The sequence below is a fragment of the Tachypleus tridentatus genome, chromosome 9, assembly GCF_004210375.1.
Source record: "Tachypleus tridentatus isolate NWPU-2018 chromosome 9, ASM421037v1, whole genome shotgun sequence".
Classification (NCBI taxonomy): domain Eukaryota; kingdom Metazoa; phylum Arthropoda; class Merostomata; order Xiphosura; family Limulidae; genus Tachypleus; species Tachypleus tridentatus.
Window position 1 is genome coordinate 150,345,723 of NC_134833.1, and position 17,063 is coordinate 150,362,785.

Genomic DNA, 17,063 nt, shown 5'->3' on the forward strand with positions numbered 1-17,063 from the left:
CTATTAATTATGACAGTTGAATCTAGTATTACAAAGGATACTATTAATTATGACAGTTGAATCTGGTATTACAAAGGATACTATTAATTATGATATTTTAATCTAGTTTTACAAAGGACACTATTAATTATGACAGTTGAATCTAGTATTACAAAGGACACTATTAATTATGACATTTAAATCTAGTTTTACAAAGGACACTATTAATTATGACAGTTGAATCTGGTATTACAAAGGATACTATTAATTATGACAGTTGAATCTAGTATTACAAAGGACACTATTAATCATGACAGTTGAATCTGGTATTACAAAGGATACTATTAATTATGACAGATGAATCTGGTATTACAAAGGATACTATTAATTATGACAGTTGAATCTAGTATTACAAAGGATTCTATTAATTATGACAGTTGAATCTATTATTACAAAGGATACTATTAATTATGACAGTTGAATCTAGTATTACAAAGGATAGTATTAATTATGACAGTTGAATCTAGTATTACAAAGGATACTATTAATTATGACAGTTGAATCTGGCATTACAAAGGATACTCTTAGAACTAGAGTTGCAAAATTACTTGTTTCTGATATCAAAAACACATTCCTTGTATATAATCATGAGATAACCCTAGTTGTACTAAAAACATATAAAAGTAACACAATAATTTCTGAAAGAGACATAGAATGACAGGGTTTAATATAATAAATAAAAACAATTGTATGGATAATATTGGTACATATATAGAACAGTGAATTAAAATCAGTTGTATAAACCTGCCTTACCTGAACAGTGAATGAACAAATTAATATTTTACTGTCTTATCACATGTTAACATGTTTTACTGTCCCACTGAAAGTGTATAAAACTGTAATACACTTCAGCTCTGTTACTGATGATACCAGAAGGAAGCAAATATATTTAGTTTTAAACTTTATTGTTAAAAGCTGTTATTTTAAAACAAGTTCTCGTGAACTCACAACCAAAATTTTGTCATTATTTATTAATGAGATTAAATATAGCAATACAGATGACAACAATAGGCAAGTTTCAACTGTATATTTATTGTTTAAAAGACTATCTGTAGGTGTATTATGTTGTTTTGAAAATAGCTAGCAGAACTCTATACGTTTAATAATAAATGGTAATTTAAACTCAACAAACCTATGTTTAAATTATAAATATTTGACGATGGCTGATGAAATTTAAAACAGAATAAAGATTTGTTCAAGGACCCAACCAATGTTGGGTTTTGCCTCTTCCGTTTCTATTTTCAAATGTCTTATCTCGATATCACAATCTAGGGTGTACGTGACAATGTTTGGAGTACATTACAAGTGTTCAGCAATGTGTCCGAGAGTCTAACCAGCATCACGTGAAACTTTTGTGACGAATCATCTGTTCTACTGACAACTATCTACGTTTGTAAGGCCGTTCTATCAAAACAATACTTAACATATAGTTTTAAAGACTGTTTTTGTCAAGGTTTATTTGTGGATTACTATTATAATAATTTTTTTCAAGGATATATCAGTGATATATGCTAACTCTTTTATATCTTCTTTCTACACAGTTAGGACATTATATGAGTAACTTTTATTACAGTTATTTCAAACCTTAAATTTGATCAGTATGTTCATTCAATCAGAACACTTACCACATACCCTTGATACAAGTATATGTGAATTATAATGAATGATATGTATTCTAACCCTAACTCATTCAGTTGTTAACAGGATCAGTGAGGTGTTACCATAGTGTTGATGTTTACATTGTGTAATGGTATGGAACAATTATTGTTATAAACAACAAAGAACGACAAGGATCGTTTTTTGTCTCAACATCTTCACACAGAACTCTGTATTTATATAAAAAACTCATCTCTAGGTTTTATATACCATACAGTTTATATATCTGTAAATTAATTCAATAATACAAGCCACTGACACAAACAAATTCATATGGACTCTAAACTATAACATAAATAACCGTTACTTTGTTTCACTGTAAATAAACAAGTTTGGGTTTAATAACAATGCACTATGTGGTGCTAACAACATTGTGCTATTAATAACATCTTACTCCTTTGGTATTAACTATAATGTTATACTTTGTGACACGACTATACATTTACTGGTATTAATAATATTAATGTATAACTACTGGACAACATGTTTTCATAATGTTCCATGTTAATGTTATTGTCTACATTCTTGGAACATTTGTTAAGTAAATGTCTGATTAGTAACAGAGAAGGTGGTCGGACAAACATGTACGACTTGTTAAACTAGTCTATAACAGTAATGAACTAACTGGTGTTAACAATACGATGCTGTTATTCAGCAGGTGATCAAACGATCCTGTCCTTTTCGTATTGGTTTTCATTACTTTTAACCGAGTAAATAAATTCGTCACAATGTTCCTATTTTCAATTATAATTGTCACATAGCTTGACACTGAAATTCTAAGGTTCTAATAAAAATAAAATAGCATAATTAACACTATGTGATATATTTTTCCATATCTTTAGAAACAACTCCTACCTGTTGTTACTGACAAGTTACACAGTGATATCCCCAGTAGAACAACTAATGTTATCTCTTTACACATATTTGTGTTCGTTAGTCGAAAACTGATCAACAAAGACTAAGTCACAACTAACCACGGACGCTTCTATATAAAACTTCTCACCAAGTGACATTGACAAATAATCTAGCGTTCACGTGACTTTCCGGAGTTGTGAAACTGTGAGCTGTACTACAGTACGTCTGTACTTCAAATTCTCAGAGTCAATCCATAAACAGTCATGTCGAGGTTGAACTTTCAGTGTTTTGAACTACTGGAAGTTAACTTAGATTGTTTACAATCGTGTTATTACACCGTGGAGATTAAAATGTTATAACATTTGTTTATTTTTATAAGTTTTACATTTTCTACAAAGAAACACTTTAATGAGATATAATGTAAACTGTTTTGTCAAAATGTACTTTCAGGTTTTTCGTTAACACTAATTTGTTTATTTTATTTAATTATAAAATTCAGGTAAAAGTAACTTTCTTCTGTAGTTAGTTAAGTATGTTAAGTCAGGTGAACGTTTGTTTTATTGGGAGAATGAATGAACGTCCAATTAACAGCTGGTATTTGATTGTTCTTTACTGATAAATTTCACGTAAGTTGTATATTGAGGCCTGAGAATTAACTTTATTAACAACTGTAGCTCTGTAACGTAAGTTTATTTTACTTTATTAATAACTTCAGTTGAACTATACTCACATGTAATTTATGTTAAGGAACTACAATTCTTTTTTAAATTGAAATCAAAACAATTCAGTCCATCATCATATAAATGAAAGTTCTAGATTTTTAGAGGTCACTGAAGGCTGGAATGTCACATGAAGGTTGAACAACTGGACAATGTCACTTGTAGAGAAGTTTAATATACATGTTCCCGTAGTAACTTGATACATATTTTGTCTCCGTCAGTTCTAGAGTAACGGATATATCAAAAATGTTGTTCTGTTATAATGTTACTATTTTTATATAAATCCATTGTCGAAGTTTTCTATAGTGTTTTCGAGTCTTTATATCAAGATATTTGAGGTGGAAATGTTTCATATCACAAAACTACCAAGGAAAATAACATCTTTAGAATACCCTAATTATAGATATTAACTGAATGTAAGCTTCAACTTTTAAACTATATATAAGAAATATGGAAAAATATGTCAGGTTTTATGTGTGGACTGGATTCTTTGCTGTAAGTGTCTGTGACTTGTTGGTGATAAATTTCAACCATAAATAATCAGCATACACTCCACTTGTTGTAAAATATATTATTAAAACGTGTCAAACATATATACATATGTTCGTTACACTGTTGGTAATCACGGTTGAATCCAGATATTTAAATAATTATATTATTTTTTCTGTGATAATTCACACAGGCTCGTTTATTCACTTTACAACGGGATAGAAACAATGTCTCTCCAGGTTTTGGTCAAAGAGACCTTGAAAGTTTCTTGTTTCAAATTGAGAACTTAGATACGTCAGGAAACTTTAATATTAAACTGAGAAGGTAATTTGGTAATTATAACAATTAGTTTTCAAGATGAAAAATTACACATTGTTCCAAAGAAGAATGCCGTCGGTGTTTGGGTAAGAAAAGTTCATACCCTGGATGGTCAGGTTCTCTGTGACCTCTTCCTCCTCCCCGTACTTATGTTCTTGACGGATTGGTATTTATAACTGTGGAACTGAATATTATTTGATCCTTTTCAGGGCAATGTCCATGTATTGTGGTTCGTATGCAGTGGTTATTTTATTCTGTCAGCAGAATGTCAAGTTTGTTGGTGGCATTTTTTAATACATATATAAATAAACTATATATTTATTATTATTATTATTTGAAGTTTATATTTTTTCATTTTATTTATTTTTATATTTAAAATATAAGTTAACTGGGGAGAGATATTTAGGACTAGCTTCATCATGTATGAGGTACCTGTCTAGTTTGCATAGTAATTCGTTTTCCATCCAATTCTTATTAAAGTACATTATTGTAATATGTAGAAGTCTATCTGGTATGGTTGGCAGGTGGTATAGTTCTTGGAACTCTGTATGCAGTTATGAGGAGTGTGTTTTGGATTGTTTGTAGTTTAGTTTTAATTATTTTATCACTTACAGTTATCCATGCTGGAGCTGCATAATCTATTACAGGTCTAATATATGTTTTATTGATTTTTAGTAACGTTATCTGTAGATGCTCCACTGTTTTTACCAGTTGGACTCCTAGCATAGTTAGTTCTTCGCCAGACTTTATTTTTAATTTCGTTCACATGATTGATCCAAGTTAGTTTAGAATAATAGCTTAAACCTAAAAATTTTGCCGATGGGGCAATCTGGAGTAGAGTGCCATTCATATATAATTGTGGCTGTTGTTTTTTTGTGTTTTGTAAATTTCCTAAACAATACGAGTTGTGTTTTTGCTCTGTTTATTTTTATTCTATATTTTTGACAGTATTAACTTATTCTATTTAGTTGTTGTTATATATTAGTGGCTGGTATTGTGGGTGTTGCGGCACTTTTCCAGACTGCCACATCATCTGCGAACTGTGAAGAGAATCCATGATTTGGATCCCTCAGTGGCATATTGTTTACATACATGATGAAGAGTATAGCGCTAACCACCCCTCCCTGAGGGACACCAGCTTCAGGAGTAAAGTACTCAGAAAATGTTCATCACTTAATGGCGTCGTGGCTTAGTTGGTTAAAGCACCTGTCTAGTAAACAGGAGATCGCGAGTTCGATTCTCGCCGGTGCCTATAAAAAGTTTATCAAATTTACTTTATTGTTTCAAAGATTGTTTGTTTTTGAATTTCGCGCGAAAGTACTCGAGGACTATCTGGGCTCGCCGTCCGTTAATTTAACACCGTAACATTAGAGGGAAGGCAATTTGTCATCACTACCCAGCGCAAACTCTTTAGGTGTTCTTTAAACAACGAATAGTGGGATTGGGCGTAACATTATAACGCTCCTATGGCTGAAAGAGCGAGCATATTTGATGCGACAGGGATTCGAACTCGCGACCCTCAGATTACGAGTCGAAAGTCTAAACCACCTGGCCGTGCAGAGTCTGTTCCAAAGAATTCGGCACTATGTTCATAAAATGTACGTCTTATTAAAAAGAAACGGTTCTATTTCAATAAAACAATGTGAACCACATTTTTCAGTTGAACACAAGAAACAAACATTTTTCAAAAACTGAAAATATAAAAAACATACTTATAGAAAAAGAAACAAGTTTGGCTAAAGACAAAAACAAATGACGATATTTTTCATGTAAAGAAAACTTACAACAATGTAAAAACGTCTTGACTATTTATTTTTAAAAATGTATAAATTTTTGTGGTCGATTTTATTTCATTACCTCATTCAAGTCTTATAGATAAAATTTTTTTAAAAGTATGTTTCTTATGGTTTATCAAAGTAATGCCACATTTTAACAACAAATTACCTGCCGTAATAAGTTGAGTGCCTACCCGATACCATCAGGCTTTATGGAATGTCACGCTGTCTGGTGAAGACCACACACAACATGTACGAAACTTGTAATAATTGTTCCAAAACCAGTTTTGCGCGAAATTCAAAAACAAACAAAACTACACCGATAGCTACCTAAAGAATTCTCAAATAATAGAGCGGAAAAAAATACGTGATGCCACGCGAGAAAATTCTCGAAGTTGTTCAAGCCTCCGAAATAAGACGAAAAAGCACAAGTCTAGTTTTGTTGTTGGCCAAATATTTAACAGAGATACAAACTCCACCCTGCTCGCTCTATATACTGTAACAACGAAAGAACTAAACACAGTAGATAAAGCAAAATAAAATAATGTTAGAAAAAGACGAAAAGCCCAAAGAAAAATAATAAAACTTACTAATTCGTCTGAAAATGCAAAAAACGAGAAAGAAGTAGCAGAAACATCTAATACTGTGGTAGAGGGAGCTTCTCTCACAACTAACAACAGAAACACTTTGGACAACTGTAAACATTCAGAACAATACTATTGTAAACTACACAGACAGTGAGACAGACACAAATGTACAAGAAGGTTTTACAACTGTTACATCCAAAAGGAAAAACAAAATTCACCACAAAAACTTTATTTTTGAATTTCGCGCAAAGCTACACGAGGGCTATCTGCGCTAGCTGTCACTATTCAGCAGTGTAAGATGTAAAACTAGAGGGAAGGCAGCTAGTCAACCGACAACTCTTGGGCTACTCTTTTATCAACGTCCCCACGGCTGAAAGGGCGAACATGATTGATGCGACCAGGATTCGAACCTGCGGCCCTCAGATTACGAGTGGAACACCTTAACACACTTGTTCAAAACAAACCACACCATTCTGGTGTTTTCTGTGGTTTTAAGAATAATTTGAAATATATCAATAAGCTAATATCTTGTTAGACACTGGCACGTGATGCCCGTGCCCCGATTCTAGTTACCAGTGCCCCAAATCCTTAATAGCTCTCCAGAAAAATCATAATCGATATTTTATTAAATCGCCGAATATCTCTGTGTCTGGCAACTAGCGACACCTGTGGTCTTTGTTTTCTTTTCATGTTATTATACAAGTTTTGTTCTTCCAAGGTGGATAGATATTAGTTCGTATCAGTGTTACCATATAAAATAACTTATGCACAAATGTTAAAAAAAGAAACGAAAGACAAAAACAGCAGGAACAAAGTAATGTTACACAAGAAATCACAAGAAAAAAACTTCAATACAAACACAAAAATCACAAGAAAACAACACCTCAATATAAACACAAAAATCACAAGAAAACAACACCTCAATATAAACACAAAAATCACAAGAAATCACAACACCTCAATATAAACACAAAAATCACAAGAAAACAAACCTCAATACAAACACAAAAATCACAAGAAAACAAAACTTCAATACAAACACAAAAATCACAAGAAAACAATAAACTCAATATAAACAAAAAATCAAAAAAAGAAAAAAAACTTCAAAACACAAAATCACAAGAAAACAAACATCAATAAAAACACAAAAATCACAAGAAAACAAAACTTCAATACAAACACAAAATCACAAAATCACAAGAAAACAAACTTCAATACAAACACAAAAAATCACAAGAAAACAACACCTCAATACAAACACACAAAATCACAAGAAAACAAACCCCTCAATAAAACACAAAATCACAAGAAAACAAAACCTCAATACAAACACAAAAATCACAAGAAAACAAACTTCAATATAAACACAAAAAATCACAAGAAAAAAACTTCAATATAAACAATCACAAGAAAACAAAACTTCAATACAAAAACACAAAAATCACAAGAAAACAAAACATCAATATAAACACAAAAAATCACAAGAAAACAAACTTCAATACAAATACAAAATCACAAGAAAACAACACCTCAATATAAACACAAAAATCACAAGAAAACAAAACTTCAATACAAAAACAAAAAATCACAAGAAAACAACACCTCAATATAAACACAAAAATCACAAGAAAACAAACTCAATACAAACACAAAAAGGCCTCACAAGAAAACAAGGAAACAAACTTCAATACAAACACAAAAAATCACAAGAAAACAAACCTCACATAAACACACAAAAATCACAAGAAAACAAAACTTCAATACAAACACAAAAATCACAAGAAAACAACACCTCAATACAAACACACAAAAATCACAAGAAAACAAACCCTCAATACAAACACAAAATCACAAGAAAACAACACCTCAATATAAACACAAAAAATCACAAGAAAACAAAACTTCAATACAAACACAAAAATCACAAGAAAACAACACCTCAATACAAACACAAAAAAATCACAAGAAAAACCCCTCAATATAAACACAAAAATCACAAGAAAACAAAACTTCAATATAAACACACAAAAATCACAAGAAAACAAAACTTCAATACAAACACAAAATCACAAGAAAACAACACCTCAATACAAACACAAAATCACAAGAAAACAAAACTTCAATACAAACACAAAATCACAAGAAAACAAAACATCAATATAAACACAAAAATCACAAGAAAACAAAAACATCAATATAAACACAAAATCACAAGAAAACAAACTTCAATACAAATACAAAAAATCACAAGAAAACAACACCTCAATATAAACACAAAATCACAAGAAAACAACACCTCAATATAAACACAAAATCACAAGAAAACAACACCTCAATACAAACACAAAAATCACAAGAAAACACAAACTTCAATACAAACAACAAAAATCACAAGAAAACAAAACTTCAATATAAAACACAAAAATCACAAGAAAACAAAACTTCAATACAAAACAAAAAAATCACAAGAAACAACACCTCAATATAAAACAAAAAATCACAAGAAAACAACACCTCAATATAAACACAAAAATCACAAGAAAACAACACCTCAATATAAACACAAAAAATCACAAAAAAACAACACCTCAATACAAACACAAAAAATCACAAGAAAAACAAACTTCAATACAAACACAAAAAATCACAAGAAAAAACAAAACTTCAATACAAACACAAAAAATCAAGAAAACAAAACTTCAATATAAACACAAAAAATCACAAGAAAAAAACACCTCAATATAAACACAAAAAAATCACAAGAAAACAAACTTCAATACAAACACACTCAATCAAAACAAAACTTCAATACAAACACAAAAATCACAAGAAAACAAAACTTCAATATAAACACAAAATCACAAGAAAACAAACTTCAATACAAACACAAAAATCACAAGAAAACAACACCTCAATATAAACACAAAATCACAAGAAAACAAAACTTCAATATAAACACAAAAATCACAAAAAACAACACCTCAATACAAACACAAAAATCACAAGAAAACAAACCCTCAATACAAACACAAAAATCACAAGAAAACAAAACTTCAATATAAACACAAAAATCACAAGAAAACAAAACTTCAATACAAATACAAAAATCACAAGAAAACAACACCTCAATATAAACACAAAAATCACAAGAAAACAACACCTCAATATAAACAAAAAAATCACAAGAAAACAACACCTCAATATAAACACAAAAATAACAAAAAAACAACACCTCAATACAAACACAAAAATCACAAGAAAACAAACCCTCAATACAAACACAAAAATCACAAGAAAACAAAACTCAATACAAACACAAAATCACAAGAAAACAAACTTCAATATAAACACACAAAATCACAAGAAAAAACATCTCAATATAAACACAAAAATCACAAGAAAAAAACTTCAATACAAACACAACAAAAAAATCAAAAGAAAACAAACTTCAATACAAACACAAAAAAATCACAAGAAAACAAAACTTCAATATAAACACAAAAATCACAAGAAAACAAAACTTCAATACAAATACAAAAAATCACAAGAAAACAACACCTCAATATAAAACACAAAATCACAAGAAAACAACACCTCAATATAAACACAAAATCACAAGAAAACAAACCTCAATACAAACACAAAAATCACAAGAAAACAAAACCCCTCAATACAAACACAAAAATCACAAGAAAACAAAACTCAATACAAACACAAAAATCACAAGAAAACAAAACTCAATATGAAAACACAAAATCACAAGAAAACAAACTTCAATACAAATACAAAAATCACAAGAAAACAACACCTCAATATAAACACAAAAATCACAAGAAAACAACACCTCAATATAAACACAAAAATCACAAGAAAACAAACTTCAATACAAACACAAAAATCACAAGAAAACAACACCTCAATACAAACACAAAAAATCACAAGAAAACAAACCCTCAATACAAACACACAAAAATCACAAGAAAACAAAACCTCAATACAAACACAAAAATCACAAGAAAAACAAACTTCAATACAAACACAAAAATCACAAGAAAACAACACCTCAATACAAAACACAAAAATCACAAGAAAACAAAACCTCAATACAAACACAAAATCACAAGAAAACAACATCTCAATATAAACACAAAAATCACAAGAAAACAAACTTCAATACAAACACAAAATCACAAGAAAACAACACCTCAATACACAAACACAAAATCACAAGAAAACAAACCCTCAATACAAACACAAAATCACAAGAAAACAAACCTCAATACAAACACAAAAAATCACAAGAAAACAACACCTCAATACAAACACAAAAATCACAAGAAAACAAAACTTCAATACAAAACACAAAAATCACAAGAAAACAAAACATCAATATAAACACAAAATCACAAGAAAACAAAACATCAATATAAACACAAAAATCACAAGAAAACAAACTTCATACAAATACAAAAAATCACAAGAAAACAACACTCAATATAAACACAAAAATCACAAGAAAACAACACCTCAATATAAAACACAAAATCACAAGAAAACAACACCTCAATACAAACACAAAAATCACAAGAAAACAAAACTTCAATACAAAACAAAAAATCACAAGAAAACAAACTTCAATATAAAACACAAAAATCACAAGAAAAAACAAACTCAATACAAATACAAAATCACAAGAAAACAACACCTCAATATAAACACAAAAATCACAAGAAAACAACACCTCAATATAAACACAAAAATCACAAGAAAACAACACCTCAATATAAACACAAAAATCACAAGAAAACAACACCTCAATACAAACACAAAAATCACAAGAAAACAAACCCTCAATACAAACACAAAAATCACAAGAAAACAAAACTTCAATACAAACACAAAAATCACAAGAAAACAACACCTCAATATAAACACAAAAATCACAAGAAAAAAACATCTCAATATAAACACAAAAATCACAAGAAAAAAACTTCAATACAAACACAAAAATCACAAGAAAACAAACTTCAATATAAACACAAAATCACAAGAAAAAAACTTCAATACAAACACAAAAATCACAAGAAAACAAAACTTCAATACAAACACAAAAATCACAAGAAAACAAAACTTCAATATAAACACAAAAATCACAAGAAAACAAAACTTCAATACAAATATAAAAATCACAAAAAACAACAACCTCAATACAAACACAAAAAATCACAAGAAAACAAAAAATCACAAGAAAACAAACTTCAATATAAACACAAAAAATCACAAGAAAACAAAACTTCAATACAAAACAAAAAATCACAAGAAAACAACCTCAATATAAACACAAAAATCACAAGAAAACAACACCTCAATATAAACATAAAAATCACAAGAAAACAACACCTCAATATAAACACAAAATCACAAAAAACAACACCTCAATACAAACACAAAAATCACAAGAAAACAAACCTCAATACAAACACAAAATCACAAGAAAACAAAACTTCAATACAAATAACAAAATCACAAGAAAACAAAACTTCAATATAAACACAAACATCACAGGAAAAAACATCTCAATATAAACACAAAGATCACAAGAAAAAAACTTCAATACAAAACACAAAAATCAAAAGAAAACAAAACTTCAATACAAACACAAAAATCACAAGAAAAACAAACTTCAATATAAACACAAAATCACAAGAAAACAAACTTCAATACAAATACAAAAATCACAAGAAAACAACACCTCAATATAAACACAAAAAATCACAAGAAAACAACACCTCAATATAAACACACAAAATCAAAAAACAACACCTCAATACAAACACACAAAATCACAAGAAAACAAACCCCCTCAATACAATCACACAAAATCACAAGAAAACAAAACTTCAATACAAACACAAAAAATCACAAGAAAACAAAACTTCAATATAAACACAAAAAATCACAAGAAAACAAAACTTCAATACAAATACAAAAAATCACAAGAAAACAACACCTCAATATAAACACAAAAATTACAAGAAAACAACACCTCAATATAAACACAAAAAAATCACAAGAAAACAAACTTCAATACAAACACAAAAATCACAAGAAAACAACACCTCAATATAAACACAAAAAATCACAAGAAAACAAAACTTCAATACAAACACAAAATCAAAAGAAAACAAAACTTCAATATAAACACAAAAATCACAAGAAAACAAAACTTCAATACAAATACAAAAATCACAAGAAAACAACACCTCAATATAAACACAAAAATCACAAGAAAACAAAACTTCAATACAAACCCAAAATCACAAGAAAACAATACCACACTCCCAGAAACAAACGCTAACACACTTGACAAAACAAGCCTGTTGACTAACATAATCAAAAACATAATCTCAGAATTTATGACAGAATACACAAAACCAAACCAAACAATCAACTGTATTGATAGGATAGCCGACATCCTGTAAAAACAGATTATATCTCATATACCACACATAACAACAACACTTACAGGATACCTACTGACAACATAAAGTTCACAGTAGTGTATATCAACATCCAAGGTGTGCAATAGGTTCCATGAAATATGAGACCTTACACAAGAGACTAACCCTCATATTATAATAGTAAGCAAAACTTTAATATATAACAAAAATAGATTTAAAATACCATATTACACAACAATAAGGAAAGACAGAATAAACAGAAACGATGAAAACAGAGGTATAATGATGCTGTATAAAACAGATCTATCAGTCACAGTATGAGCAGTAATAACGAACATGTTACTATGGATATTCTGTAAATAAAAACAACAAAAGTAACAATATCAGGAATATACTGTTCACCACTTAAGTAACTAGACATAACATTACTCAATTTTCCCACAACCATAACTCTATAGTCATTGGAGATCACAACAGTAACAATGTAACTTTGGATGCAACTGTACAAACAATAATGGAAGAAGTCTCTTAAGTTGATATATGATAATAACAAAAGACAGAGAAACCAAAACACAAATTAACAACATAAAGGAATCACATAAGAGCACAAATAAAGTTACGAAAAAAAATCATAAATGTGATAAGTGTTGCTCAAAATTAAACAATAAAACTGACTCGAAAAAATTCTGGACACACCTTAGACGACTGACCAACGACAATCCAGCCACAAAGAAATATCCTACTCTTGAATACAATAATACATTAGTATACAAATATAAAGAAAAACCGAAGCTTTCAAACACCAAATACGTAATACTTTTAAAATACATACTGATCCAAGTATAAATACTTATATTTATAACAAAGTCACAAACTATAGACTAAACAATAAAGAACAATTTGAACCAGTTTTCCCAAGAAACATAACAAACTAGGAAAGCACGATCAAACAGAAGAAATATCTACACGTGAACTTCATGAAGCAATAAAAACAAATCTCCAGGTGAAGATGAAATACAAGCCTTCTTCCTAGAAAAGGCACTCCGAAATAGTTTGACCACCTGAAAGCACTTTTCAACTTATCTCTATCCTCTGGATACATACCAGTTTTTTTTGGGCATGCGAATATATTAAAGTTTTATAAGGTAGAAAAAGCAGTCAATAAAACTAATAGCTACTGACCAATCAGCCTGACCAGCTGTGTAGTCAGAATTCTTAAGATAATAATAAGTAATAGACTCTCCACATTCTTTGAGATAACATCAAAATTACCAAAAGAACAAAATGGATTCAGAAAATTTAAACAAACAACAAACTACTTAGTTAGACTAACTGTAACAAATATTAGTCAGCTTTAACAATAAACAATGTACTGTTGCCTTCTTTATTGACATTAAAAAAGTATTTGACACTGTATGGAACAGCGGTCTACGGTTCCGAATGAATGAACTGTGACTACCGCGTGGAGTTATTTTACTAGCTGTCCAACTTTCTAGAAATCACAGTAAAATGAAGAGAGAAATTCTTGAATACTTTTATACAGAAGCTGGTGTCCCTCATGAAGGGGTGGTTAGCCCTGTATTCTTCATCATGTATGGAGAAGCTGGTGTCCCTCAAGGAGGGTGAGTTAGGCCTTGTACTCTTCATCATGTATGGAGAAGCTGTTGTCCCTCAAGAGGGGTGGTTAGCCCTGTATACTACTTCATCATGTATGGAGGAAGCTGGTGTGTCCCTCATTGGAGGGGTGGTTAGCCCTGTACTCTTCATCATGTATGGAGAAGCTGGTGTCCCCTCAGGAGGGGTTGTCCCTCAAGAGGGGTGGTTAGCCTAACCTCTTCATCATGTATGGAGAAGCTGGTGTCCTCATGGAGGGGTGGTTAGCCTGTACTCTTCATCATGTATGGAGAAGCTGGTGTCCCTCAAGGAGGGGTGGTTAGCCGTCTACTCTTCATCATGTATGGAGAAGCTGGTGTCCCTCAAGGATGGTTGGTTAGCCCTGTACTCTTCATTATGTAAGGAGAAGCTGGTGTCCCTCAAGGGAGGGGTGGTTAGCTGTCTACTCTTCATCATGTGGAACAGTCCCTCATGAGGGTGGTTAGCCGTCTACTCTTCATTATGCATGGAGAAGCTGGTGTCCGTCAAGGAGGGGTGGTTAGCCCTGTACTCTTCATCATGTATGGAGAGCCTTGTACTCTTCATCATGTGGAGAAGCTGGAGTCCTCATGGAAGGTGGTTAGCGTCTGCTCTTCATCATGTATGGAGAAGCTGGTGCCCCTCATTGGAGGTGTGGTTAGCCGTCTAAGGTGAAATTAAAAGTAAAATCTGGCGAAGAACCAACTATGCTAGGAGTCTAACTGGTAAGAACAGTGGAGCATCAATAGACAATATATTAACAATTTACAAAACATGCATTAGACCAGTAATAAACTATACAGTTTCAGCTTGGATAACTGTAAGTACTAAAATAATCAAAACCAAGCTGCAGACAATACAAAACACATTCCTCACAACAGTATACAGAGTTCCCAGAACCACATCATCTAAATTTATACACAAACATACCAACCATACCAGACAGACACAGTACAATAACATACATGATGAAGATAGCCTTAATCACCTCTCTCCAATTAAGATATATTTTGAAACAATAAATAAATAAGGAGAAATATATACAAATATATAAGAAAGGAAAGAGAAAGCCCACATACTTCCCACTAGTAGAGCAAGAGAATGTCTGTAAATGTATACCAGTACATGGACAAAGGGTCGGAGAATGTCAGCTCACTCTGACCAACACTGCATGACCATATAAGTAACGAAAGAGATCAAAGAGCACTTGACACTCCAGGGTGCATATGGTACTTGTACAATGCTTTACGAAACCTGTTTTACTAGAATTTTATAAATAAATAAATTAGCTGTCAACAAATTTTAAAGCTAAATCTGAAAGTACATTTTGAAAAAAATAAATTATTATTCACTAAAGTGGTTTTGAAGTAAACTATAACTTACAGATTAAACAAATATAATAGTTTTTTTTAATAATCATCATGGCTTCATTAATGTATGTTAAAACAATGTTTGGCCGTCATCAAGAAACCAAGTTAACGTCCATTAGTTCGAAGCACTAATTTTTTATTCTGGGCATGAGAATTTAAAGAAATACTCTGAGCTTTTAAAGTTTAGACGTGTAACTCATAGCTCCGTCATCTCTTGAGAGATTTGAGATCTTGTTCAACTTTAGACTCACGATACAAACTTATATTTTTAGTAAGAAACGAGAAAGATTATTATATAAAAAAGTATTGGTTGTTTTCTTACTTTTCAGTAGTCACAGATTTGGTTGTATTTTTGTTGCGAGTTCTACAAGAGGTGTCTGCAACTAACATGAGAAAAATCCTTGTTGTTATTTACGCTATTTTATTTTTTTTTCTTGTTAATTTATTCATAAGGTGTGTGTTTTCTTGTATTAAGGTTAATAAAACCGGTTTAGGACATTGGCACGAAAGTTAAAGATAATAGTTTTCCCGAGCTTCATAATTCCAGAAAATCACGTGAAGGTTAGATTACTTGTCAATGTCACTTGGTGACAGAAGTTTTATACAAAAGTGTTCATGGTTAGTTATGACTTAGTCTATGTTAGTCAGTTTTCGAAAGTGAAGAGAAATATGGATATAGAGATAACAATAGTTGTTCACTGTGTAACTTGTCATAAACAACAGGTAGGAGTTGTTTGTAACGATCATGAAAAATATATCACATGGTGATAATTATTTATTTCATTTTTATTACTTCAAATTAATTGCTAGGGTTTTTAATAGAACTTTAGAATTTTAGTGTCAAGCTATGTGGCACAAAATGTCTGATATAATAGAACTATTTGTGAAAATAATTGTCTAAACTCATACCTGTGAACGTTAAGTGGTGTTTAAAACTCTTGCTGTAAAAATATAGTGTATTAAACAGTTATTATGCAGAGTGTTTAGTATCCTAAGATATACTATATTAAACGTACTTACTTCAAGAGGGAATGATCATATTATACTTTCACAGGTCTGGATAAAGACTGCCAGTCTCCACCTGTTACAGAACCTTGTGAAGCTATTATACCAAGATATTATTACGATCCAAAAAGCCACCAGTGTAAGAAATTTATTTTAC

At 30.8% G+C, this 17,063-nt stretch overlaps 1 protein-coding gene and 1 non-coding gene across 4 annotated transcripts in view; both read left to right on the forward strand.

Annotated features, from left to right (window-relative positions):
* The window catches only part of LOC143226646 (actinia tenebrosa protease inhibitors-like), a 128,158-nt gene that overhangs the window by 96,409 nt on the left and 14,686 nt on the right, over positions 1-17,063 (forward strand). The window lies entirely within an intron of this gene.
* TRNAT-AGU (transfer RNA threonine (anticodon AGU)) lies at positions 5,255-5,328 on the forward strand. Its single transcript has one exon. It is a non-coding gene; the product is annotated as a tRNA-Thr (tRNA).